At 35.7% G+C, this 25494-nt stretch overlaps 1 protein-coding gene across 10 annotated transcripts in view; it reads left to right on the top strand.

The window, feature by feature from the left end:
• MYT1L (myelin transcription factor 1 like) overlaps positions 1-25494 on the top strand; it is a 327925-nt gene that overhangs the window by 88404 nt on the left and 214027 nt on the right. The gene's annotated exons all lie outside the window — the stretch shown is intronic.

Genomic DNA, 25494 nt, shown 5'->3' with positions numbered 1-25494 from the left:
GAATAAACTGTAAGATAAAGACACATATATTGGTCTGTTGAGTTGGGTCTTCTGATGATGGTGGACAGCAGTTATAAATGTAGTTAGACTTAGGAATTCTGTGCTACATTCTAAAATGCAACAAATAAGAATATCTGAATTTGATGTTACTCAGAAAAAAAGCACATGCTATTCTGATTAATGTTATCCTCTCTAGAGGACTTAATTATTTTTTTCTCTATAAACACAGAAGTTTTTGTCTAGATACATAGACTTAATGATCTTCATTCCAAGGTAGGAAACTGAGGCAAACAAAATTTGAGTGATGTACCAAAGCTTTACAGGAAATGAAAGTAGAATCATGTCTAGATTCTAGTTTTCCTAACATTTATTCTGATACCTATTAAAGTTAAAATTTATATTTACAGGACTTTTTTGTTAATGAAAGTTATGTCTTAAAGCAATCTAACAAAGTAGCTCTCCCTGCTGTGCTGTGTATTACCAAGCTTTCAGACAATATTCTATGCAATATTGTGTTAAGTTTTATGTTCCACTTTAATAATAATAATAGTAATAATAATTTGGAGAAATTTTAGTATTTTCTGTTACAAAGTGGTTATAAAGAGAGAAAAAAGCTTACAAATATACTAATTAAGGAAAGATATGGAGAGGTGTTATATTTCACTCTAAAATAAGATAAAACATGAATCAGTTATTCAATTGCATAGTAATTAAGTTATTATAAGAAAAACTTAGATTAAATATATGAGAAAACTTCTGATTTATTTTCCCCAGTCTACTGTGATGAATTGTTGAGATACAGCACATCACAGTGGAAAGCAACAGTAATGTGGAATAGTCCCAGGAGAGAGACCTTATTGCTCTCTACCACTACCTGAAAGGAAGTTGTGGGGAGCAGGGGGTCAGCCTCTTCTTGCAGATAACTCATGATAGGATGAGAGAGAATGGCCTCAAGTTGCACCAAGGGAGGTTCAATTTGGAAATTGGGAGATATTTCTCTCAGAAAGAGTAGTTGGGCACTGGAATGGGTTGCCCAGGTGGAGTTACCGTTTTTGGGGGTGTTTAAGGAAAGTTTGGCTGTGGTACGTAGGGACATGGTTTAGTGGGTAATATTAGTGGTAGGGGGATGGTTTGACTAGATGATCTGGAAGGTTTTTTCCAACTTTAATGATTCCATGATTCTATGAAATACAAGTGTAATAAGAAGAAAGCATTAAAATATTCTGTGAAGATGAGAATATGCAAGACATAATTAAGTGTCTTCTCAGCTAGGCAGGCTGAGGTCGTAAAACTTCTTGTGCTGGGCTTTGGGATCTTGTGTAGTTTGCTTAGTACTTTCTAGTGGGCTGCAAAGTAAAATAATTTTAAAATTTGAGAAAATTAAATAGATTCACGGCAGGATGTCACTGTTGTAGAGTCTTCCATAGAATGAGACAATTAAATAACTACTTGCCTAGGGGAAAGAAAAAATAAAAATCAATCCTGCCCCCCCCAAAAAAGACTGATGACTCATAAGTAGTTACCCACAACCTCAAAGATTCTGAATTGAAATATTTACCATTTTTTGGTTTGTTTTCCTTGTGTGTCCCAAATTTACATTTGATATCTTACAAATAGGACTTTGCAGTCTTACTGACTGCTAGAGGTCTGCAACTGTATAACCTTGCAGATTAAAACGTGCTGTAATGTGATTTGTATTATTTTCTTTTTGCCTGCATGAAATATGTCTAGAACTTGATCTCATATCTGCAGAGGAATATCAGATGCTTGTGTTTTTTTTTAATTATTACCTTTAACTGTTAGGTTGACAGGCACACAGTTGTACATAGCTCATATGAATAAATCAGTTTAAAATTTAGGAGCTAACCCCAAAAACCTCATGTAAGCTCCCTTCTCTGTGTGAATGGTATTTCTGAGGATTGCTTACTTCAAAAGATGACAGATTGAAAAACCATTCTGAGTCTTAAGTCCCATCTTGTAATATATTTTAGACCCAATGAAAAGTACAACATCTTAAGTATTTTAAAATATAGTTATTTGATTTTTTCAGGGATGGTTCCTTATGTGATACAGATCCATAGAAGAAAATATCATAGATTAAGAATCTTAAGCCACCTTATCCCCTCTGCTTTATTCATTTTACCCTACCCTCGCAGTGTAAAGCAACCCTAATTAGGCAGTGTAGGAATTTGAGGTATGCAACATTCTTCTTAGCCAGGCACTGCTTGTTTTACTGTGCCTCAGGGAATGAGAAAAGTCTGGTCCATTAATTAGAGAATTAGCTTGAAGTTGGGGAAGACAAGATCAGACTTTGTCTATGTTAAAAACTTCCTAAAAGACACTTAGCTAAGTACTGAGCAAAATTCAGCAGGACCTAAGGACCAGGGATTTTCTCTGCTTTTGAAGTACAATCAGATGTCTTTTCAGTATCTTACTTACTCCAATGATAACTTTCATAAATCTTAGCTTCCTTAATCAACTCTCTATGCTTCTCTATCATACTGTTCTTAAATAAGGGTATTGATAGTATTGCAAGGATGTAGAAGCAAAATAATGCCTTATGTTAGTTCAGACAGAATATTACAGATATACTGTCATGATGATGAGTTCATATTAGTTCTTGGCAGCATAAGCCTCCCTAAAATGACCTTCCAAAAAAAGAAAAATTCCTCAATCAAAATGTCACATGTTGCTAAATTTACAGTTTACAATTTACCACAGTAAATTTAAGTAGTAGAAATCATCATGTAGAATTGTACTCTTTCTCTCTCCCACTTTCTGTCTCCAGACTTTAGTGGTTTTAAAAATGAGGCACTAGGGTCTTTAAATTACGGTTTCTAGGCAGCATCTCTGCGCTTGTGAACAGGCATGGTTGTTTATATTGCATGGGCCAGCCAACTGTGATTGATCACAGGCTTCTGCTTATGTTATCAGGCCAAAGAGAACATTTATGTTAAAGCTAAAAATGTCAGGACAGGGCCATACCACCAATAAGAAGCAGGAAAATATATATATATATATATATATAATAATAATAATAATAAAATCCTATGTTTTTAAGGATATAAAGCTCAGCCTGCCAGAATACTTAATCCTTAAATCATCCTGAAAATATGTGGGATATAAATTCAAATTAAACCCACTATCAAGGGCACAGTCTTTCTTCACTGCACTAGGAGTTATAGGTGTAAATTCCCACATACAAAGTGGAAACAAAATATTAGTAAAAACATTTTGTAAGATAAATCTAATGATGATAGAGATAATTTTTTTTGCAGCAAACATCTAGGAAGTGTTGTAGTAATTAGATTAGAAGAGGTAAAAAATAATTTTGCTAAATCATTCTCTCTTTTTGAGGGTGAATCCTCCCTTTTCTACTTTTTTTTTTTTTCCTAGCTTTTTATGAAGAAGTGTTGTCACATAGGTTTATTTCAACCAATTTCCATTTTTTTAGGTTTCTTTTTTATGTGATCGTAAATGATTCTTTTGTCTTTATGGATATTGGGTTGAAAATTCTGGTGGACAAAATAAAAATTAGCACATATGCATGATTTGCTTTTTTCCACTTCAGAAGAATGATTAAGTATTGCTTAGCTACTATATGCAACTGAATTATTCTGAAGCTAAGAAAGACACAGAAGACTAATTTAAAGGCCAACTAGAATTAAGAGAAAGACTTAATTGGTCAAGTAGAACTTAGATCAAGGTTGATTTAGGTCAGAACTATACATTTTATACTGTAGAAATAAAGTCCTTATTTAAAAAAAAAAAATACAACAACAACAACAACAAAAACTACATGTAAAAACTTTCATACATTGAGACGAAAGAGGTACAGAAGCACATTTCTACAGTAATATATTAATATTCAGTGTACCAAAGAATGCCACGGAAAGGAAAATGCCTGATAAAAACTATAAAGAGTCATATCAAATAAGGAGTTAATCAACTGAAGACACATGTATTCTACTCAATCAAAGCTATAATAAGAAACTGTTTTAATTTTTATTTATTTATTTATTTATTAAGTGTGGCAGGAGGACAAGCCATATGCAGATTCTTAGGAACTAAGCAGTCCTTTCTGTATACAAATACAAATACATTTTTTACATTTTATGACTGTAGCATGATCTCATTAACGTTATTACAAACAAAATTTAAAGAAAGAATAGAGAGCACTAAAAGTTTCCTTTTTTCTTCCAAACACACTTTTGAGAAACTGCAAAGGGAGTAGGACTTCCATTTCACCGTCACCTTGCACATTTCATGAGGGAGCTGCTTGACTGTGGTTTTGGACAAAGCAAGGCAGGTCTCAGCAGGTCTTGGTAGTATTGTCCCCAGCCGACCTTGTGGATGAATTTCTGTTTCAAAATCCTATAGAAGTTAAATATTGCTGAAAATAACATTCACTCTTGTTGTACTCCTTTTCACGGCTTCTAGGGTGAAATTTGTCTGTCCTAATGTAGATGTCTTTTCTATCTAAATTGGCTTTAGTTAGGCTGCCTTTATAGTCAATGGAAGGAAACAGACACTTTTAGGGCATGATTCATCTCTTTATAAGGTAGACATCTAAATAGGTCAAATGAATCACACTCTAGACTAGTGTATTCCTTACTAGTGAGAATAAAGGAAACCTAGGGATCAGCTTAGACACTGATGCCTGTACTGGAAATATCTAAAATGAAATGAAATTAATTCTATGTCTATATGTACCGAGTCAGAGCTCAAAGTCAGAGGAGAGTATCTTATTTTTCAGGAAGAACCTTTTCCTCCTTCATGTAACTCCTGGTTACATGGTACCAGGGTGCATGACCTACAGTTACCTGGTGGTAAATTAAAATATATATATATATATATATACGCCTATCTTCTCCAATTTAATACTTTATGATGTGAAAACTGAGTAGATTCAGTTGTATGAATAGGTAATTTATATACATCTATATAGTTTTATAATTGTATTTATTATATTTTATTTTATAATTTTATAATTTATATAATGTATACTAATCAGTTATTCCACTATTTCCACAGTGTTATCATTATTTAAACTGTCTATTAATAATTTGCATGTACAGGATCTCATCATTGCTTTGAATGGTCCTTTTAAAGCATTTCAGAATGGGAAACAAATACTTTTTTCTCAACCTGAAATCTCTGCACATAGATAGAGAACTGAACATATGCAATCAATTTAGGTTAGTAAACTAATTTAAATTATATCCACATCATAATCATTACTGTTAGTGCCAGAGTTTCATTAAACTCCCCACTAGACAAGCTGGTTAGTGCAATATTGCTGAAAGTCCCCATGATGAAGATTTTCAAGTGCTAAAAAATGATTTTTGCAGAAAGGTTCTCTGTTGTTCATTGTTGTTATGTTTGCTTTAAGTATCAACTATAAACAATACAAAGGAACATACAAGAATGACCAGCAGCATTTATTATATATTTAAAAGACAAAATCAACACGTTATGGTCTGTAATCTGTCTAAAACACTTGAAGCCTAATGAAGTTTTTCACATTCCACTCTTCCATTATTTGCAAAACTCCAAATCCCAGCAAACCTGCAAGACTTTTGTCAGATGCACACCCAGGAGTAGCACAAAGATGACAGCCTGGAGTAAGCAGATTGCTAGAGAGGGTAGCAGGTGCCAAAACATGTTGTTTCATGACCCAGTGTAAACATGCCAAAAATAATCTCAATTGCACTTCAGAAAAAAAAAAAAAAAAAAAAAAAAAAAAAAAAAAAAAAGCTTCAGAATATGGTCTGTAAAACTATCTGAGATTAAGCAAGAAAGTTAAGAAGCCTGAAGCTGGTAAAGCAGTGTTCTGATGCAGAAGCTCTGCGACAAATTTACTGTGTTCAGGTTGTGATACTTTTTAGCCAAAATCCATATTTTACCACTTAAAAAGATGGCCTATTTTTCAAAAGTAACTGGGACCAAAACTACAGTGGATTCCACAGATTAAAACATGAAATCACAGAATCACAGAGGTTCGAAGGGACCTCCGGAGATCATCTAGTCCAACCCCTCTGCTCAAGCTGGGTCACTTAGAACATGTTACACCAGATCACATTCAGGCGGGTTTTGAATGTCTCCAAAGAAGGAGATTCCATAACCTCTCTGGGCAGCCTGTTCCAGTTCTCTCTCACCCAAACTGTAAAGAAGTTCTTCCTCATATGGTGATGGAACCTCCTGTAGTTCAGTTTATACCCATTACGACTTTTCCTATCACTGGCCACCACTGAGAAGAGTTTAGCCCCATCCTGTTTACATTGTCCCCTCAGCTATTTGTAGAGGTTGATAAGATCTCCTCTCAATCTCCTCTTCTCTAGGCTAAACAGGTCCAGCTCACTTAGTCTTTCCTTCATAGGACAGATATTCCAATCCTTCAAATCCTTAATCATCTTCATGGCTCTACACTGGACCCTCTCTAGAAATTCTACATCTCTCTTGTATTGAGGAGACCAAAATTTCACACAATATTCCAGGTGTGGCCTCACCAGTGTTGAGTAGAGGGGGAGGATCACCTCCCTTGACCTGCTGTCCACACTCTTGATGCAGGCTAGGATCCCATTGGCCTTTTTGACCACAAAGGCACACTGCTGGCTCACAGTTAACTTGTTGTCCACCATTACCCCCAGGTCCCTCTCCCCAGAGCTTCTTTCCACCAGGTCAGCCCCCAGCCTGTACTGGTACCTGGGGTTGTTCTTCCCCAGGTGCAGGATCCTGCACTTGTCCTTGTTGAACCTCTCTGCCCAACTCTCCAGCCTGTCCAGGTCCCTCTGAATGGCCACACAGGGCTCTGATATGTCAACCACTCCTTCAAGCTTTGTATTACCTGCAAACTTGACAAGGGTGCACTCTGTCCCTTCATCTAGGTCATGGATGAATAAGTTGAATAACACTGGCCCAGTACTGACCCCTGGGGGACACCACTAGCCACAGGCTTCCAACTAGACTCGGCATCCTTGAGCACAATGCTCTGAGCTCTGCCATCCAGCCAGTTCTCGATCCACCCCAACATCCACTCATGGATTTTACATATCCAGAGCTTGCCCAGGAGGATATTATGGGAGACACTGTCAAAAGCCTTGCTGAAGTCAAGGTAGACAACATCCACTGCTCTCCCCTCATCCAGCCAGCCAGTCATCTCATTGTAGGGGGCTATCACGTAGGTTAAACACAACTTCACCTTGATGAATCCATGTTGACTGCTTCTGATCACCTTCATTTCCTCATCATGCTTAGAGATGGCCTCAAGGATGAGCTGCTCCATCACCTTTCCAGGGATGGAAGTGAGACTGATTGGCCTGAAGTTTCCTGGGTCTTCCTTTTTGCCCAAATTAAATTGAGCTATTCAAGTCACATGCAAATGTTGACTAACTACCTTACTTTTCCTGTCTTTCAGGGCTGTAGTATTTAGCTGCCTTTATTTATAATGGTTTCAAATGTGTGAATAACAAAAAAAATTGCTTTGGATGTGCATGGGACATAAAATCAATTTATTTTATTATTAAAAGTAAAGGTAGATTCTTAGCAATAAAATATGTATGCTTTCATCAACCTGATGCAATTTGCTGTAGATCCAAAGATCCAAAAGTCTGTGTTAAGCTATTTCATTTAACTTTAAAGAAAGCTGTGATAACTGCACTTGAACATAGAAAATGCACTGCAAAAAATTTCAGAATCACTGAAATAGTCAGTACTGTGTGTTTAGTATGTAAAATGAGATAATACAATAAGATATATTACTGAAACTGAAATACAAAGTCAGGGCTGAAAAGGAGTTAAAAAAATAGGTGTGGAATTTCAGTCAGATTTTAAATATTGTATTTAATACTGAAATCTTTCTGTCACTGTAGCCCTTTGTGAATCTGCTTCTGAATGCATATGTTGTAAGGCAGATAAAAGTTGTTAATAAATAAGGGATAGTAAACATGACAGAGGAATGATGATTCTTATAGACTGTAGAAAACTGAAGATGTGATAAACATTTTAAGCCAAAAAGGTATTTCCATGGTAACAAGCTCTTTATCTTAAAATTTGATTATGAACACAAAGCCAAGGAGTCCAAAGTTTACGTGGAAACATATAGTATACGATGCAAACAGGAGAGACAGCAACTTAACCTTCTGAAATTTATGGACACGTGTATATGGTACATGTTGTCAAGTACCTCCTGAGCTGGCTATGTGAAAATGTCAGTATTCTTTATATAACAGATTAGAAAAAAAAAAAAAAAAAAATAGTATGCAGTCTGTTTATTCATCAGCAAGACATAAACTTCCTTTAAGCCATGGTAAGGCAGACAGTGCACACTTTAAAAAAATTGCATCCTTTAAGGTTTTACCTTCTATATATGTTTAAATATATGCCTCACCTCAGTGTCAGAAAAGATCTGGCAAGGAATACAAGGAACAGGTCCTCCTAGAAACTAAGGTAAGACACATAGAAAATAAGGAGGTGATTGGTAGCAACTGACATAGCTTCACTAAGGGCAGATTGTGCCTGATAAATTTGGCGGCTTCCTATAATGGGATTATAACATTGGCAGACGGGAAGAACAGCTGCTATTATCTACTTGCACTTGTGCAAAGAATTTGACACTGATCTGCACAACATCCTTATCTTCAAATTGGAGACACATGGATTTGATGGATAGACCACTTGATGAATGAGGAATTGGCTGGATGGTCACACTCACAGAGTTGCAGTCAATGGTTCAATGTCCAAGTAGAGACCAGTGACAAGTGGTATTCCTCAGAGGTTGGTTTTGAGACTAACGCTGTTTAACTTCTTTGTTGGTAACATGGACAGTATGATTGAGTGCCCCCTCAACAAGTTTGCCAATGACACCAAGCTTTGTGGTACAGTCAACACACTGGAGTGAAAGGGGGACCTGGACAGTCTTGAGAAAAGGGCCTGTATGAACCTCATGCAATTCAACAAAGCCAAGTGCAAGGTCTGCACCTGGGCCAAGGCATTCCTAAACACAAATAAAGGCTGGGCAGAAAACTGATTGAGAATAGCCCAGTAGAGAAGGACTTGGGTGTCCTGCTTGATAAGAAGCTCAACATGAGCTATCAGTGTGTACCTGCAGCCTGGAGAGCCAACCATATCCTGGGTGCATTGAAAGAAAGGCCAGTAGGTCAAGAGAGGTGATTCTTCGCTCTTTGTTCTTTATGAGACCCCACCTGGAGTAGTGTGTTCAGCTCTGGAGCACCCAACACAAGAAGTCATCGATCTGTTGAAGCAAGGCCAGAAGAGGACCATGAGGATGATCAGAGGGTTGGGGCACCTCTCCTATGAAGACAGACTGAAGGGGTTGGAGTTATTCAGTCTGGAGAAGAGAAGGGTCAAGAGGGATCTTATAGTGGCCTTTCAGTACCTAAAGAGGGCCTAAAAGACAGGTGGAGAGGGACTCTTTATCAGGGAGTGTGGTGATAGAACAAGGTGTAATGGCTTTAAACTAAAAGAGAGTAGATTTAAATTAGATATTCAGAAGAATTTTTTTACAGTGAGGGTGGTGAGGCACTGGAACAGGTTGCCCAGAGAAACTATGGATGCCCCATTCTTGGAAGTGTTCAAGGCCAGGTTGGATGGGGCTTCAAGCAACATGGTCTGGTCTAGTGGAAGGTGTCCCTGCCCATGGCAGAGGGGTTGGTATTAGATTGTCTTCAAGGTCCCTTCCAACCCAAAACATTCTGTGATTCTATGATTATATGAAATATATAACCATGTATTACAATTGCGATGGGTCATATCATTGATTGCAAATGAAAGCAGGGAATGAACTCACGGAGCAAGATATGATCTCTGATTTAGTATTCTAAGAGGCATAATTGTTCTTAAGCATGTTCCAAAGTGAAACTATATTTCAAATGGAAGCAACTTTATTAATCAGATGTACAGACATACCTACTACAAAATATACAAAGGAGTTTGTGGTTTTTGCAAATAAAAGCATCCATCCATATGAAAAAGAGGTAGCAAATGATTCAATTGGCTTAGTCTTTAAAGTATTTGAACATGGATTTTGAAAACATGTATGTTTTGGCTGTCATCTCTTTGGTTCTAACTAGTTATTTGCCTTATCATCTTTCTTCAGGAAGTCTGTGTAACAAAACCCAGAAATGATGTCTTGCTTTCAAAATTTGTTGTGATGTTTTATTCAAGATTAGGTTAAGATGCAAAAATATGTGATATGTGTGTTTACATGTAGGTTTCTGTGCTCTCTTCTTTGTCAGTAGTATTGGGACAGCAAGTGACTGGACTGCTGAATCTCTTTCTAAGCTTCGTAGACGTAACTGACTAGATATCCACTGACTAGTTTTGGAAGTTTTGACTACCAAGGCTAGCATGTACATCTTAATCTAATTGTTAGCATTCCTTCTTGCAATACTACCCCTTTTTAGTCCCTGAATTATCTGGAGTGTAATACAAGTAATGTTAGAAATTTGTGTGGTCCCAGACAAACATTAAAAAAAAAAAAAAAAAAAAAAATCATTTTGTCAATAGCTTCTCTTGCTAGAGAAGCTTATTTTAGTTTCTCTAGAATAATGAAATTCAAAAATATGAGAATTAAAGTTCAGATTTTAGAAGTTATTAGGTAAAGGTAGACATCTAAGTGTATTCACAGAAGTTGTCATGTAAATTAAGTGTCTAACCCATCTGAAATTTGAAATGGGTTAAGTAAATAATTCACTGAAATATTTCAAGAAAACTGTTAAATGGCTACTTGCATTTCTGGGCATTTCCTTCTACCCTTAAAAATATTTATAAATATCCTAGCATTTCAATCAATTTTTCTAAGTTCAAAGCAGCTTTTCTTTCTTTAACAGTAGTTGAAGAGTAGCAAAATGTCAGTGTTAAATTATTCTGGGAAAATTCTTCAGGACCAGATGTAGTCCACATGATTTTCTTAAGATATTTTAAACAGATTATTTACTGGTACTTTTCAAGGAATATTACCACTTAAAACCTATCCTCAATGTAAACAAGAAGTCTGTATAAAAATGGAATGTCCACCAGAAAAGGTCTTCATTTGCTTTCAGACAAGAACAACAAATACTGGTATGTTTATGGGACATTTTTTCTTATTTACAATCTTACAAAGCTGGAAAATGTCCATTTAAACTGTGAGCCCAGCAACAAGTACAATAATGAAGACATAGTGGAGTAGCCTTTGGTTGGAAGTCTTAGAGAATTTGTAGAAACAGACAAATGTCTCACCACAGTTTCCAGCATTCTATACGGACTGCATTGAGCGAACTCTTGCTCTGCAATGATGTGTATTCATGGAGGCTGACCCTTACTAATCTCTACATTTCTTAGCAGTTTGACTTTCTGGTGTCCTGAGAAACACATTGAAATTAATAGAAGCTGAATATGGTCTTTACTTGTGAGATTCAGTCATCAACTGAATCTTATTGAACTCATGTAGTTTAACTAATTCATGTAACAATGATAGGCAGCTGGAAGTACTGTATTGTGTTATATTATACAAATGCTTTCTATACATTAGCTTCCCTCTTCTGCTGTTTGCGATGATAAAGGAAACTTTAGGTGAAAATATGGATCCAAATATTTTGTAGAAAAGAGCAATAATTGTCAATGAAATATTGTCAATATTCCAGTTGTCATAAATTATTCCAATACTGCATTTCCAATAGCTAAAAGTAAATTCTGTTTTGAACTAGTCAAATACAGATGGCTAATATACATCTTCTAATCAGATCTCACTCAGCAGGATCTTCAGTTACCTCATATTATATGTTGAAAATTGAAAATCTACATTAAATAGTCCAAGCAGTCAAAAGCTAATACATGCCAGAATTAACTTTGTTAGGGCAATTTAATTTAACCTCCCCCATGTGTATGCATTATGAAGAGTTCTTTAATTACATGATCACATATTATTTTTCTTACAAGATCTTTTCTTCATTCAGCTCACAAAATATGTGATAGTCACTTAATGAGCAGCTGTTCAATATTTTGTTTTCTTGATGTTTTTTTTCAGTGTATGGCCTATCTTGTTTAATAGACTATTTAAGTCCTGCTCCGAAGACAGAATTATTAATGATTAATGATTTATAATTAATATTTTCCTTTGGGGGGTTTCTTAGTGATTATTGCTATAGCATGTAAGTGATGAGCAAACATTAACTTAGTGTTACTGTAGACCCCTGATATGGGAAGATAATGTGATTTCCATTTTATAGATCGGGAACAATGGCCCAGAGAAGTTACATTCAAAAGCTGCCACTAATTTACAAGACCAATCTGAGGTGTTTAGGTCCAAAAGCCTACTCCAACTCCTTACTGTTAAAAAGAATTTTCCCAGCTCAGCTCATACTGATTCCAGCTGTGTCTCTGAACATCTAACACTTCTTCAAATTCATATCTTGGTGAGTCACAAAAAAAAAATAAAGAACATACTCTTAGCGACCACCTGTACCATGGGAACTTGACAAGAAAGGATAGAATCCTAATTTCCAGGATGACATTCAATTGCTTTAACCATTCTTTCTCATCTTTCAATGATGTCCCATTTTTTTAGTGCATTTCTTCAAAATTCTTCACCAAATGAACCTTCTTCAGTACACAGTTCTGATTCATCATTATAGCAAGGCCATCTTGTGCACTGTATGAGGCAGGTGTCTTCTGGGCACAATGGTATATGAGTCATGCAATTAGTCTCCATCACGATGCCCCTTCACAAAATGGGGGAAAAAATGGGTTATAGAGGGAATGTGGCACTTCTGATGTCTTTATCTTTGATTTGATCATGTTAAAAAAGTTATTTTTAAAACGTGTGTGAGAGAGAGAAACAGAGGGAAAAGGAGAAGAGAGAGACGGAAAGGAAGAAGGGGGGGGGGGGAGGGATAGGGAGAGGCAGAAACAGAGGCAGAGGCAAAGGGAAGAAGGAAACAGTACCCACTTGTATATAAAGAGTACCTACCCACTTAAGATTTTAAAAATACAAATCCATAAGAATATTTTAACACCCATAAGATTTTAAAAATACAAATCCATAAGAATATTTTAACACCCATCTGAATTATGAGGATGCTTGGAACCTTAAATTCCCTCACACCATGTTGTAACATCCTTCTATTAAAAGAAATGCATGGAATCATATTCTGTGAAAACTACTGCTGGGGGAATAAGATACAAAATACATTATTTGATTCCTATCAGACTCCACAGATATTTGATGATAACACAGGAATCATGGGAAACTGAAATTTGGTTCCCAGGAGTCCTCAAAAGGTTTTCTAGTCATTAGTGATTTTCTGCTCAATTTTCAAGGATTTTTTTCTAACCCTCTTTTCTACAGCTGCTGTAACTGTTTATATCCTAATTCTATGCCCTATGAACAGTTCTAGTTCTCACTATCCTACTGACTTCATCCCCTGTTTTCTCTTTTTAAAATTAAAAAAAATAATTTATTATTATTATTATTATTATTTAGCCCTGAGCACTGCCCAAGTGGTTGTTCTTTACCTTCTTGCCTTCAGTACCTTTCTAACAGTCAGTGTCTGTAGTTCATATCTCATAATTCCTTGGCTGGATTCCCAGGCTTACGTACATTTTTCTCATTCCTACTGGCTCTCAAGACAGAATACTATCATCAAATTCTCTTTTTCAACCACCCGTCTCTTATCTCTTTGCATACTTGTTCCAAATATTACCATTATATTTTGGTTCTTCCTGTGTCTTTCCTCTCTGCTGCTTCATTTTCCCTTGGAGAGTAGGAAACTGATTAAAACTCTCTTCATGTGAAGGTTATTTTAAATTTGTGACCAGATATTCTGAGGACCCTAAGACAAAGTTTTACGAGTCCAATTTTCTTAGTTCAAAATTTTTACTAAGAACTAATATAACAAACAGAAGTGATGCACCAATGACTGGTCTGAGAACCTGACCCTATCTACAGGCATACTACCCTAGTCCTGCTAGATGTTTACCATGTCTGTCATTACTTCAGTATTTCTTTTTGTTTGTTTGTTTGTTTGTTTGTTTTGTTTTGTTTTGTTTGTTTGTCTTTTTTTTTTTTTTTTTTTTTTTTTCCCTCTCCATTGCTGTACACTTTATCTGATTATCAGTCTTAAATCTAGATAGATTAAGCTGCCTGAATCTAGACTTTGGGGAAGTTTTATGGATGCAGCCCCAGAATTAAGTGCTGAAATTAGAGATAGTGGTTGGGTTTTGTTTGGTTGGTTGGTTGGTTTGTTGGTTGATTTTTGAGTTACCATACACCTCTACCATACCAGTTACCATACTCTATATATCCCAGTAACAGCTGAGTATTTCTGTCCTCTGTAGCTTGTAAAGATTTGCATCCCTTTTTCTAAAACATTTCTGGAAATTATAGCTAGCTGCAAGAAAAAACTGAGCTAATATATTCATATGAAAGTGGTATTCCTTGTGAAAGGAAACAAGGTAGCATCATGGAATACTTTGCATTGTCTATTTACTGTATTTACTTCCCATGCTTTCAAAATATACAGTTTATTGGAAACCTTACAACCCAAATCTCTTATTCTACTGCTTCTGACTCTTTCACTTCTTTGCACTTTGCTTTGTCATCCTGTTGCCTCATTCTTCTGCTGGCATAGGACATGATCTGAAAAAATATGTGGGGACAGACAACCTAAGCTGTATAATAGAGTTGGTGGGGAATATTTTAAATGAGGACAAGAATATTGGATGTGGGGAAAGAGAATAATGATAGTTAGATTGATTAAAATGAATATGAAAGACTTGTCTTCACTTCCCTGCCTTGCCTCACATCTTCTGGCTCATCTTATCTTCCTGTGGCACAGGTCCTCATCAATAAAATAGAAATAACACTGTTTCACAGGTATTAAAGTATCTACTTTATAGACATCATGGAATGAAGGAAAACAGTGATTACACTCAAGTAGTGTAATCAATGGTTTATATAGGTACTTCCCTTGATTGTATGTCTCATAGGAGTAATATCACTGAGATTGGGAAGTTTTAAAATTAAGACAACTGAATTGTTCCAAACCCTGATTTTACTCATGCAGTTCTGTCCATTGTTTTATTATCCACCATTCCTCTCTTGATACTTCTCCTTTATTGTTTGTATTACCTTCAGGCTTCTCACAGATACTTACTTTTACTCATATTTCACCACTGTTCCAGTTCCCCTAGACTTCCCTCTCTCTTGTTCTTTTACTGTAAATCAGGCTTCCTGCAAATCATTAGTCTATGCACAGCATCTTCTTTCTCCTTTGATCTATATGGTCCAAGTCAGTTTAGAGGGACTTTTGGGCTGTGTGAAGGCATTGGGAGTGCATAAACAAATGCAAGATGAATGTTAATAGTGAGTCCCCAGTACAAATACATATCTAGTCTAGAGGAGAGAAAGAGGTATATACATCTGTTTTCATGGAAGGAGTATCTGAATTGTGTGAAGTAGCTCTTTGATCTGAATGGTTAGTTCTCAACTCAGGAAGAATTCTTTGTGGAGATAAGAATAACCCAGGTGTAAGAGAGGGGAGATGAGCTATGCACTGACCATGTTCATTATGTTTACAATGTCCTGTTTGGCTTGGCAGGTGGGTTAGCACGAGTTGGATGTAAACTTTATTGATATTACTGTGTTCTCACTGCTTCATCACTCAGGTTTATGCATCTAGGGGTATATTCCATAGTCACCTATGTTGAGATGTTTTAACTATTTAACTATTTTAACTATTTCTAAGTTAGCTCCATCTATTGTGGAAGATCTGTTTTCTGGGACTGAAGTGTTCAAACAGAATGATTCAACAACTATGGAAAATAGTCTGGTCTTTTTTCTTGCTGCAAGACTTGTATAAAAGTATGGCCAGACTCTAGTTCACACAAAGGATAATGGTTTAGGTTTAATTACTATCAAAGTTGACAGATTTTCCTATGAGAGGTTTCCTATGAGAGGCTAAGATTAAAAGTGTGTAAATCTAGATCAGCTGCAGGCTCCACAGCCACCACCACCTCACTCAGCTTTGAGCACATTCTGTAATTTCCAGTTTGTATAGTAGTTTTAAATCTTGACTAACATGGCAGGGCAAATAGGCCAAAACATTTTTGTAGAGATAGCTCAGAACAATTTTGTAGAGCTCAGGAGCCATCCATACTAGGTCATGCTGGACAGCAAAGAAAAATAGCATAGATCCTTCTCCAGGAGACAGGAATTTTCTAGATCCCAGATGATGTGAGCCAGTGGCCAAGAAAAAAACCTTCAGAAAAATAACATCCAAAACTGAACTGTTTTCTATAAATGAAACAGACATAAGCATGCAAAATCAGTCTACTTCATATACAGTTCAAGAAAATGGGACATAGTCTCATGCTGGCTATATTTCATGCCAAATTATAGCTTAAAATGTGGATATGAACCAGGAATTATGAGTGGAGCAGAAACATAACAAATTTTCATGGGGCTAGTAAATGCTGTCCTCCCTTTGTACAAACCTGTGTATACCTGTGTATTAAATGCATATGTAAAAAAGGTCCTTTTGTGTCTGTTGGATTTCACATATGGCACAATAATCACATTATTTGATTATTTGAAATAGAGCCTAAGCACTAGAGAAAGATATTTTACTGCATTCAAATAGAAATAATCATTTACAGAATCATTTTTGTACTGCATATTATAGTTCATGTTTGTATATTTGGAATAAAAACCATACCAAAGCTTCTGTTCATTTGCTGTGTTTGAAAAGATTGTGTTGTTGTTGTTGCTGCTTTGTTTGTTTGTTTGTTTGTTGTTGTTGTTGTTTGTTTTGTTTTGTTGTTGTTCTATTTTTTAATTATTATTATTAAGAGTGATGGGCCTGATTCTTTGAACTTATTTATAAGAGCAATCCCACGGTGACTACTTTATTTATCAATGCCATGAATATTTAAGATGGCAATGAACTTTCATTTCCTGAACTGAAAACTAAAAGACAGAAATCCATTTCCAATTCTCAGTAAAGCTTTAGGATGCTTGGAGCTTTGTCCATCACAATTAAGTTTATACTTCCTAATGATGTGTAACATTCTTATCTATTTTGTTTCTGTTTGAGTGATACATAGTGAGTACTTGCACATAAACCAAGCTATAATTGGTAAAAGTAAAATGAAATACAAACTGATACAAATGTGGCATTATCTTCAATCAGATGAGCTGTGTGTTGCTAAAATTATTTTTCATGCAATACCTGCCTTTCTCCTTTCCTTTACAAGTACTTCAGTAAATCTTTTCAAAACAATTTATTTTAGCATAATCTGGTGAGAAAGAGTCTCTTATACAACTGGAGTGATGCACTGATTTTTGTGTTATGAAAGGCAGAAGATGTTAACTTGAGAAAATCAGCCTTTCATTGCTAAAATAATCAGATTTGATGCTGTTTTTGATACACAATGTGTAAGAGTATTTTACTACTCCTATGCATGCCGTTTGTTTAAGATCATGAGCCACTTAGTTTTCATTGTATTATTACTGCTCAGAGACCTCTTGGCTATATTACATTCCTTGGAGGAATATGGGTTTTTGAATATTCAGCAGTAAAACTTGCTGACATTCTACCAGTACTTTCTAAAAATTAGAAATTATCTCAGATGTGGTGCTTTTACTTTTTTATTTATTTATTTGTGAATTGAATGAGGCTTTTAAATTCACAAAAATAGTAGATTTTATTCCAACCAGATATCCCTCATCATTCACAAAGTCACTATCAATCAACATTTTTCCTCCCTTTACCTACCAAATGTAGGTAGGGTAGTAATTATTGTATGACCTAGTAACAATAGTCCTGTGATGGCTGTCAACAACTGACAAAGATTAGAGCAACCATTAAACTGCTTTTAACTATAGGATTGCTGTGGTAAAAAAGATCCTACTCTGAAGATGTGATCCTTACTCTCTTCTACATAGTAGGAAATCTGGGTCTCTGCTTTAAACTTTTATCCATTTGACACTGGAACTTCAGAAGCCCATATGTATTTCATCTGGGAACACAGATATGTACATATGCCATTTACCTAGAGAAGCTATGGATGCCCCATCCCTGAAGGTGTTCAAGGTCGTGTTGGATGGCCTTGAGCCTGGTCTAGTGGAAGGTGTCCACTGGTGTCCCTGGTCTAGTGGAAGGTGTCCCTGCCCATGACTAGTGATTGGAGCTCTTTAAAAGCCCCTGGAGGTCTTTAAAAGCCCCTTCCAACCCAAAATATTCTATGATTCTTTAATTTTATATTACCAACAAAAATATCATTAGAAATTCATTTCTTCTGCATCTGTTCTCTCTTTGGAAGAATAGCATTAACTAAGCAGGAAATCTAAAATTCTGTTAAAGCACACTACTGCCACATTCCTCTCTCATGATCTTCCAAAACCTCATAAAGTCTGGGATTTTGCTCTGCTCAAATGGCCTATTCAACAGTTCTGAGATATCAAATATTAAGTGAATCTATCTTAAGGAAAAATTTATCTAGACCCTGTATTCTTAGCCTATTTACTCGGTTCTAGACAGGCAAAGGACTTGAAAATTTATTGTGATAATTATCATTTAATCTTGTTCAAAAAATAAAATAATAATAATCTGTATTACACTTTAAAGAGAAGAGAGAAGAGACTTTAATAAATATTTAAAATATGGTAAATTACATTACTTTCAAATATGGTAAATGGATTCCAACCTATTTATGCTTCTCTTAATAATCATTAACTATTAAAGCAAACATAGGTTGAATTTTGTTGTAAAATATTACTATCAAATTTTTATTTATGTTTAATTTCCCCATCTGTGTCCTTTAGTTTTCACTTACCTTGCTATCTTGAGGTCAGATTTCAAAGCTTATTCACATACTTTAACACACTCACAGTACTGACTGGGATTTTATAAAGGACCTGGGCTGCTAAGCTGCTTATATAGGAAATCATCCATTGCTGAGACTTAGATATGAGCACTCCAGGAAAATGCTGCTAGATACTTACTCCACTTTCAAATGTGAAAGTGCCTTTGCAAATCTGTTCCTAAGGGCCCATGTTATACATCAAACTATATTAAAATCCTGATGATTTCTTCACATACATGCAACCTGATAAACTGAGATGAACAGCTCTCCAGTTTATCTCCTCTTCTGTCCTTATAATACTGAATCACATAGTACGTTAGATCTTCTGACTTGAGGTCATCTAGTCTATCCTCTTACTCAAAGTAGCACCAGCATCAAAGATAGTTGGGGGTGCTCAGAGTATCATACATCTGAGCGTTGAATGTCTCCAGTGATGGAGACTTCAGATTCCACAAGATTCAGTCCTCTAGTGTTTATCCACCCTCAGTGTGAATTGTTTTCATACAGCTTGTTAAATACACTACCGTTTGCTTCAGATTTTGATACAGATGTACATATTTCTCACCTGTTTTTCAAGTCTTTTTTTTTTTTTTTCCCCAGTGATCCTTTTCTATCCTATTTCCTGACACCTTTCACACCCGTTCTTATTTTCTTCTGATTTTTTCTTGACCATCTAGCTACTACCTTTCCTAATTAGTCTTTATCAACCTCCCCAGACTCTAGAAAACCATCCTTAGTCTATTTCCTGATGCTTTCCATTGTTGATCCAAGAACTCTCAATGTATTATTTTTGCATTCACATTCTGTTCTGTTAGAAGCATCTGATCTTCAGTACTATTATAAACCCCTTCAAATTGGCTTCTGACCCTGTTGCTGGATGAAACCACCAAATATCCTAAGGATTCTCTTACATATTTCGTTATCCTCTTCTCATGCTGTTGGTTAAGATCTTAGTAAATTTTGTATTTTTGACTCCATTCTTCCCTTGCTTTCCACCTAAACCCTAACTCATTCCTTTAGTTCATTCTTTGAAGATGGGCATAGTTTAAACTGGGTTTTCCTCTTAGCCCCTCTCCCACTACCTGTTTTCTCAATCACCATCTTTTCTTTTAGGCCAGTAATATGGATATCACTTTTGACTCAGGCCTCTTCAGATTTTCATATCAAGGCTTTGTTTAAATAATTCAGATTACTTTCCTCATAACACATCTAGGCTGTAGTGCTCGATCCCATACATGTAAGTCTGTTGAAGTTCTCTTATAGTTTATCTACAAAGGATAAAAAAGATTACAGAAAGCATATGTTCTAGGGATCTAGCACAATGCCCACACAGGTTTTATTGGCATACTTTTGGCAATATAGAATTAAATATATTTCATTACAAGATAACATATACGAGTGCATTAATTGTGATTTATGTGCAAGATGTGCCAGTATGGTGTAATTTATAGAGAGTTTAGAATAAAAGGTAGAAAAATTGCAATAAGCAAACTAATCTCAGGAATTCCACTTCATAATAAGTCTTAAATTTCACTGTTAATAAACTTATTTCTTGCTTTTAAGCCACACTCAGCATATAAAATGTACTTTACTGCAATATTGTTTAGCCATCATTATTGGTATCACTGAATTTAATCTGGTGTTGCTCTACAGAGTTGGACAACAGAGCAAAATAAGGTTGGATCATTTGTTTTGAGTTTTGGTATTTTGACACATATTAATTGATGCTGTAACTCTGAATTTGTGTTGTCACATTAAATCTGCAGTAAAATTCACTCTCGCTGTAAGGCAAACAGGATCCTGAAAATTTGCATACTGTTCACCTGGTGTGCTTGCTGTGCATCACAAGATTAAATATGCATCTGAAGCTGAAAATTAAGCCTAGCAAAATCAACATTTATGCCAGTAATGTAATAAAAAATGTAGAATATTTCCAAGCTTAGAAGCCAATGAAGTGGCTGAAACATAAGTAAATGTTCAGAACAAATTTCACTGTATCATGGTCTAAACATATCTGTATTGATTCCTGGGACAGACAGTTGGCTTCATGAAAGGCGAGGAGAAAATAAGAGGAAAGAAGAGGACCATTAATTCAGTTTCCAAAATGTTTTTATTTTGAAAAGCTTTTTTTCATTTCAAAAAGCAACTGAGCATTTGCGATAGGGTGACAGTAGAGATACTTCATATAAATTAAATTCTCTTAACGTAACTTCTATGTCTTTTACATATTTTTTTTAATCCCAAAAATGTCCAAAAATGTATGAGCAATGAGAAGGGCAGTATGGGTTGAGCTATCACAAAGAAAAACAAGAATGTTCAATAAATGGACATTTCTTTTGCCTAAAGTTTTATAAGCCTTCATATTATGCTTTTTGTGTTTTATTTTTATCTGCTGACTTTAATTAAAATGCATCAGAAGTATGTGCGTTTTTATGTGATCTTTTATTTTTGCTGTACTGGATGTGACCTTTAGATTTTTTTCTTAAAAATAATTCTTTGTGCCCTTCTGCAATTTGTGTGATTTTGCCTCATCCAGCATTGAGATTTTGCAGCCTTATCCCTTTCACAGTAAAAGCGGTCAGATGTGACAGTGCTGATGTACAGATTATCTGGTACAGAACTGCAAAGCAGAGGTGATGCAATCCTGTTGCACTCCTAACAGGGACAGAATTTGAGGTTTTGCATAAGGTTTATTTTCAAGATTCAGCCTTGAGAAACTCTTTCAATACTATAGTAGAATTTACTGTAATCATACCAGCAAATATACAATAATATAAAAAAGATACAAAAGTATATTGGATTTGTATATATGCTTTTAAAACCATAGTTTATGCTCCACTAAGGCAGAGTTTTGAAACTATAGTGCAGGCAGGTACGCTGAAAAGCTTCATTCAGTGTAGCGTAGCCAGGGTCAGAGTAATACAGCAAAGCATAAATACATTCCACAGAGGTTATTTTGTCCCTCTGTCCTTTGTCATATTCATATTTTTTGCCCTTTTGTTTATCTCTTTGTATATAGTTCATACTGTTAGCAGTCAAGGTCTACTGGTGCTAACACAATATAAATTACTGTTTGGTAATAATAAGTTTAAATACCTCAAGCTTATTGTTTTTTCTCCCTGCAGAGAAGACAGATAGTTAAGATGCTGTTAACAGGGATTTATTTATTTATTTATTTGTTGTGTTCTTCATTAAAATCTAAAGAAACTAAAAATTAGGCAGGAGAAAGAGTTGTGATTTGACTGTTAGTCCACAGGGAGCTGGCTGAAGATCATTGCATTCATTTCACAGAGCATCTTGCAGAGAGTAACAACTTTCAGCCATTATTTTAGCTAGGTTGGACTTGAACTGGTAACATAAAGGTGAAAGGCCCTATAGAACGTTATCAATCTCTGGTCTTCTTTTGCATGTCTTCTTAAATTTGTGCTTCATCCGCAAATGTAATTCTAGCATGAAGCATCCACAACTTTTTGTATATACTGCCTAGATGTTGTAAAGTAACCAGAGATAGAAGGGGAACTTATCTTAAGATTTCAGGTTGAGTTTAATATGCCACATAAACAGATTTTTTATACATTTAGTCATTAAAGGTCCCCTTACTTCCACCTACCTCTCTTTCTTTGCTTTCAATATCTTGTGCACTGATGTACAATTTTGTAAGATTTTCTGTAGGATTTTTATTTTTGCCTCACTCTTTTTTTTTTTTTTTTCCTACCAAATAGTAAACAATGAGAATTGTGAAGAACATTGAGAAGAAAAACAATTTTATTTTCATTATACCTCTTCAATTCACATTATCTCTGCTCATGTGTGTGTGTAGTTGTATATTTGTGTGTGTGTGCACATACTTGTTATCAGTGCTTGGGATAAAGTTCTGGAAAGTACTACAAACTCTATACAGCAGCACTGAAAGGAGGGACTAACCTTGAGTCAGTATGACTTTAAAATAACAGTGTAGGACCATATGTATACTCAGCCTTTATTTATTTTATTCCTGTAATACAACCACCCATTTGAATAGAAGATCAACTGGTACAGGACATAAAAATGGCATTTTGCATGACCACACTGGTATTGTGATAACTGTCATAGAACCCAAATGACATCTTTTGAAATCTTTGTGGTACACTATAAATTCATATTGAATATAAAATATGGAAATCATTTATTTATTTTTATCTTTCAAAGCCGCAGACACTAGTCACTATTCAACAACTATTCTCCACAACAACAAAACAAAACTGACAATCAAAAAAGTTTCAATTATAAGTATTATTACTAAACTGAGAATACAGAGGTTTCAAGCTTACAAATCAATATCTATTCCTATTTCTTAGCAGGGAGGGTATATTCTTTCCACATTTATGAGCACAATTAAGTTTTTAATTCAATTAAATGACAGTTTGTAGCTCTGTAGCTCTGTAGCATGGAAAGCCATGTAAAACCCTGGAAGCTGTGAAAATTGGCTCCACACCCAGCTAGCTCATGCAGCAAAGAATTAGCTGAAATGGGGAAGGCAATTAACAGAAAAACTTTTATGCAGCCCTAAGCTGTAGTCATTGAGTTAGCCAACCAGGAGGTATAGAGGCTACAACTAAATCCTTCTCTAGTGACACACAGTATGAAACCTTGTAAATCTATCTGCTCTTCCCACCTTGCTACTTAAAAGTCACATTAACTGTAAGAGTTGATTAAAAAAAAAAAAAAAAAAAAAAAAAAAGGTTATTTTCAGAAGGGAGCTGTCTCTGTAGCTATCCATAAGGATTAAAAAATGGGACTGGAGTTCAGTTGATTATTAATCATTAGACTGTGGTGATCATTATTAGCAGATATCCAACATCAGAGCTGTATTCTCATATTGGATTCTACGCTGAGATCTGTCACTGTCATCACTGGGTTATCTTTTAGCATCTGTGATTGATTCTTTTGTTGTTGTTTTGTTTTGTTTTGTTTTTAATGTACATAATGGGCATATTATTTATACGTAGTACTTAGTACTTAGATGGTACATCACATCTTGCACATTGAGTGCCAATGCTAGCTTGCATGGTCAGGTGCAGGCAGACAGAGACTTGTTCCATTTGCTGTCCAAGCTGACTGGATGGGAGCCAGGTCTGGCCCACGACTCTTAAAGCTGAGTTAGCACAATCTTCTGTCTGAGCTAATTAATTCCTGACTGAATCTGCTTTGTATCTGGCCAGGTTGGAACATGAGCAGAAGAGGTAATTCTGTTACAGCCCTGGATGTGTGTAAATAAGCCCAGAATGAGGGCTGTGTGGCAAAACAAACCATTTTTGTGAAAAGAGGTTGGCAGTTCTTATTCCACAGATCCCAAATTGCATAAACTCCCACAGCTTCTGTTTTATTGGCAGGGGCTTCCGTTTTCCACCTCATTGTGCAAGGTCAGAGCTCTTCACTCCACAGATTAGTGCCCTCTTTGCTCTGTGTGTTAGGAGACATTCTGCTGGAGAGGCTCTATAACTACTGCAGAGAAAACAGTATGTGTCCCTGGATGTTTATAACACCCTTTTGAATTCCTCAGATGATATGTGGAATATGCATGCAAAGTGTTATTATTACAGGGATATTGAAGGGGAATATTCAATGCATTCAAGAATATGAATATAAGCTGCAATCCTGTAGATTCTGTCTAAGCACAATCAGGGTATGGGACGAGACCATAATGAAAATCTGTATTTGAACACAGAGTTTCAAACAGCTTTTTAAAAAATCTGAAAATGTGTTTTTCACTCCCCTGATCTGAATTTGGCAGCAGTGTAATCCCTGAGGGCTGCCATTTCAGTGATAGTTCCAACAGGATCCCCAGCCTAATGACCTGTATCAAAGCGAGAACAGTGCTGCAGCCAGACATGCAGAAAGCTGCTACTGCCAGGAGACACTAGGAACTGTGGTTGGTGTCTAGAGCCAGTCAGATATGATTTTTGCAGTCAACTCTGAGTTCTCTTCAAAAAAAAGACGTTTGTGTTATTTTAATACAAGAAACAAGGGAAAAAGCACAAGAGAAGTTACAGAACTTACAGGAAGCTGTGAAAAATCTGGTCCTACTTCATGTCTTTTGGCTGCAACTTTGATTTCCTTGATCTGTCTTTTCATTTTCATATTCCATGTTAAAGCATGCTTTAAACCATTTAAAAAGAAACAATTTTCAGTGACTTAGCCTTCATTTATTTAAAAACAAACAAACAAACAAAAACATGATTTTCATTCTTAAAGTAACTAGGGCAATATTTTCAGTGGTCAACTATCTTGAGTTTTTTCTCTGTAAGCTCTCTAAAGCATTTTTTTCCTTTAAAAAGGATTGTTGTTTTTTTTTCCTTTTAAAAGGCACTTTTCTGGATGACCAATGTAATGTATTTGTCTTAGACATAAGCTATAGAGGAAAGAGGAAAGTCTGTTATTTGTCTTAGTCTTGAATGGGATCTGATTAATCTGGCAGTCAGGGAAGTCACCTAGGGAATGCCTTGAGTGTGGCGCTCAGTCTGAGTGCAGAGATATCTTTCTGGATAGAATAGCTATCTGTTGTACTAATTGGAGTATATTTACTTTTAACTTAATGTGTTGCATATAGTTCATAATATGTCACCAGTTCTCTAATGACATTGTTTATTC

The sequence above is a fragment of the Oxyura jamaicensis genome, chromosome 3 (genome assembly GCF_011077185.1).
Source record: "Oxyura jamaicensis isolate SHBP4307 breed ruddy duck chromosome 3, BPBGC_Ojam_1.0, whole genome shotgun sequence".
Classification (NCBI taxonomy): domain Eukaryota; kingdom Metazoa; phylum Chordata; class Aves; order Anseriformes; family Anatidae; genus Oxyura; species Oxyura jamaicensis.
This window is presented reverse-complemented; position numbering and strand designations above follow the sequence as displayed.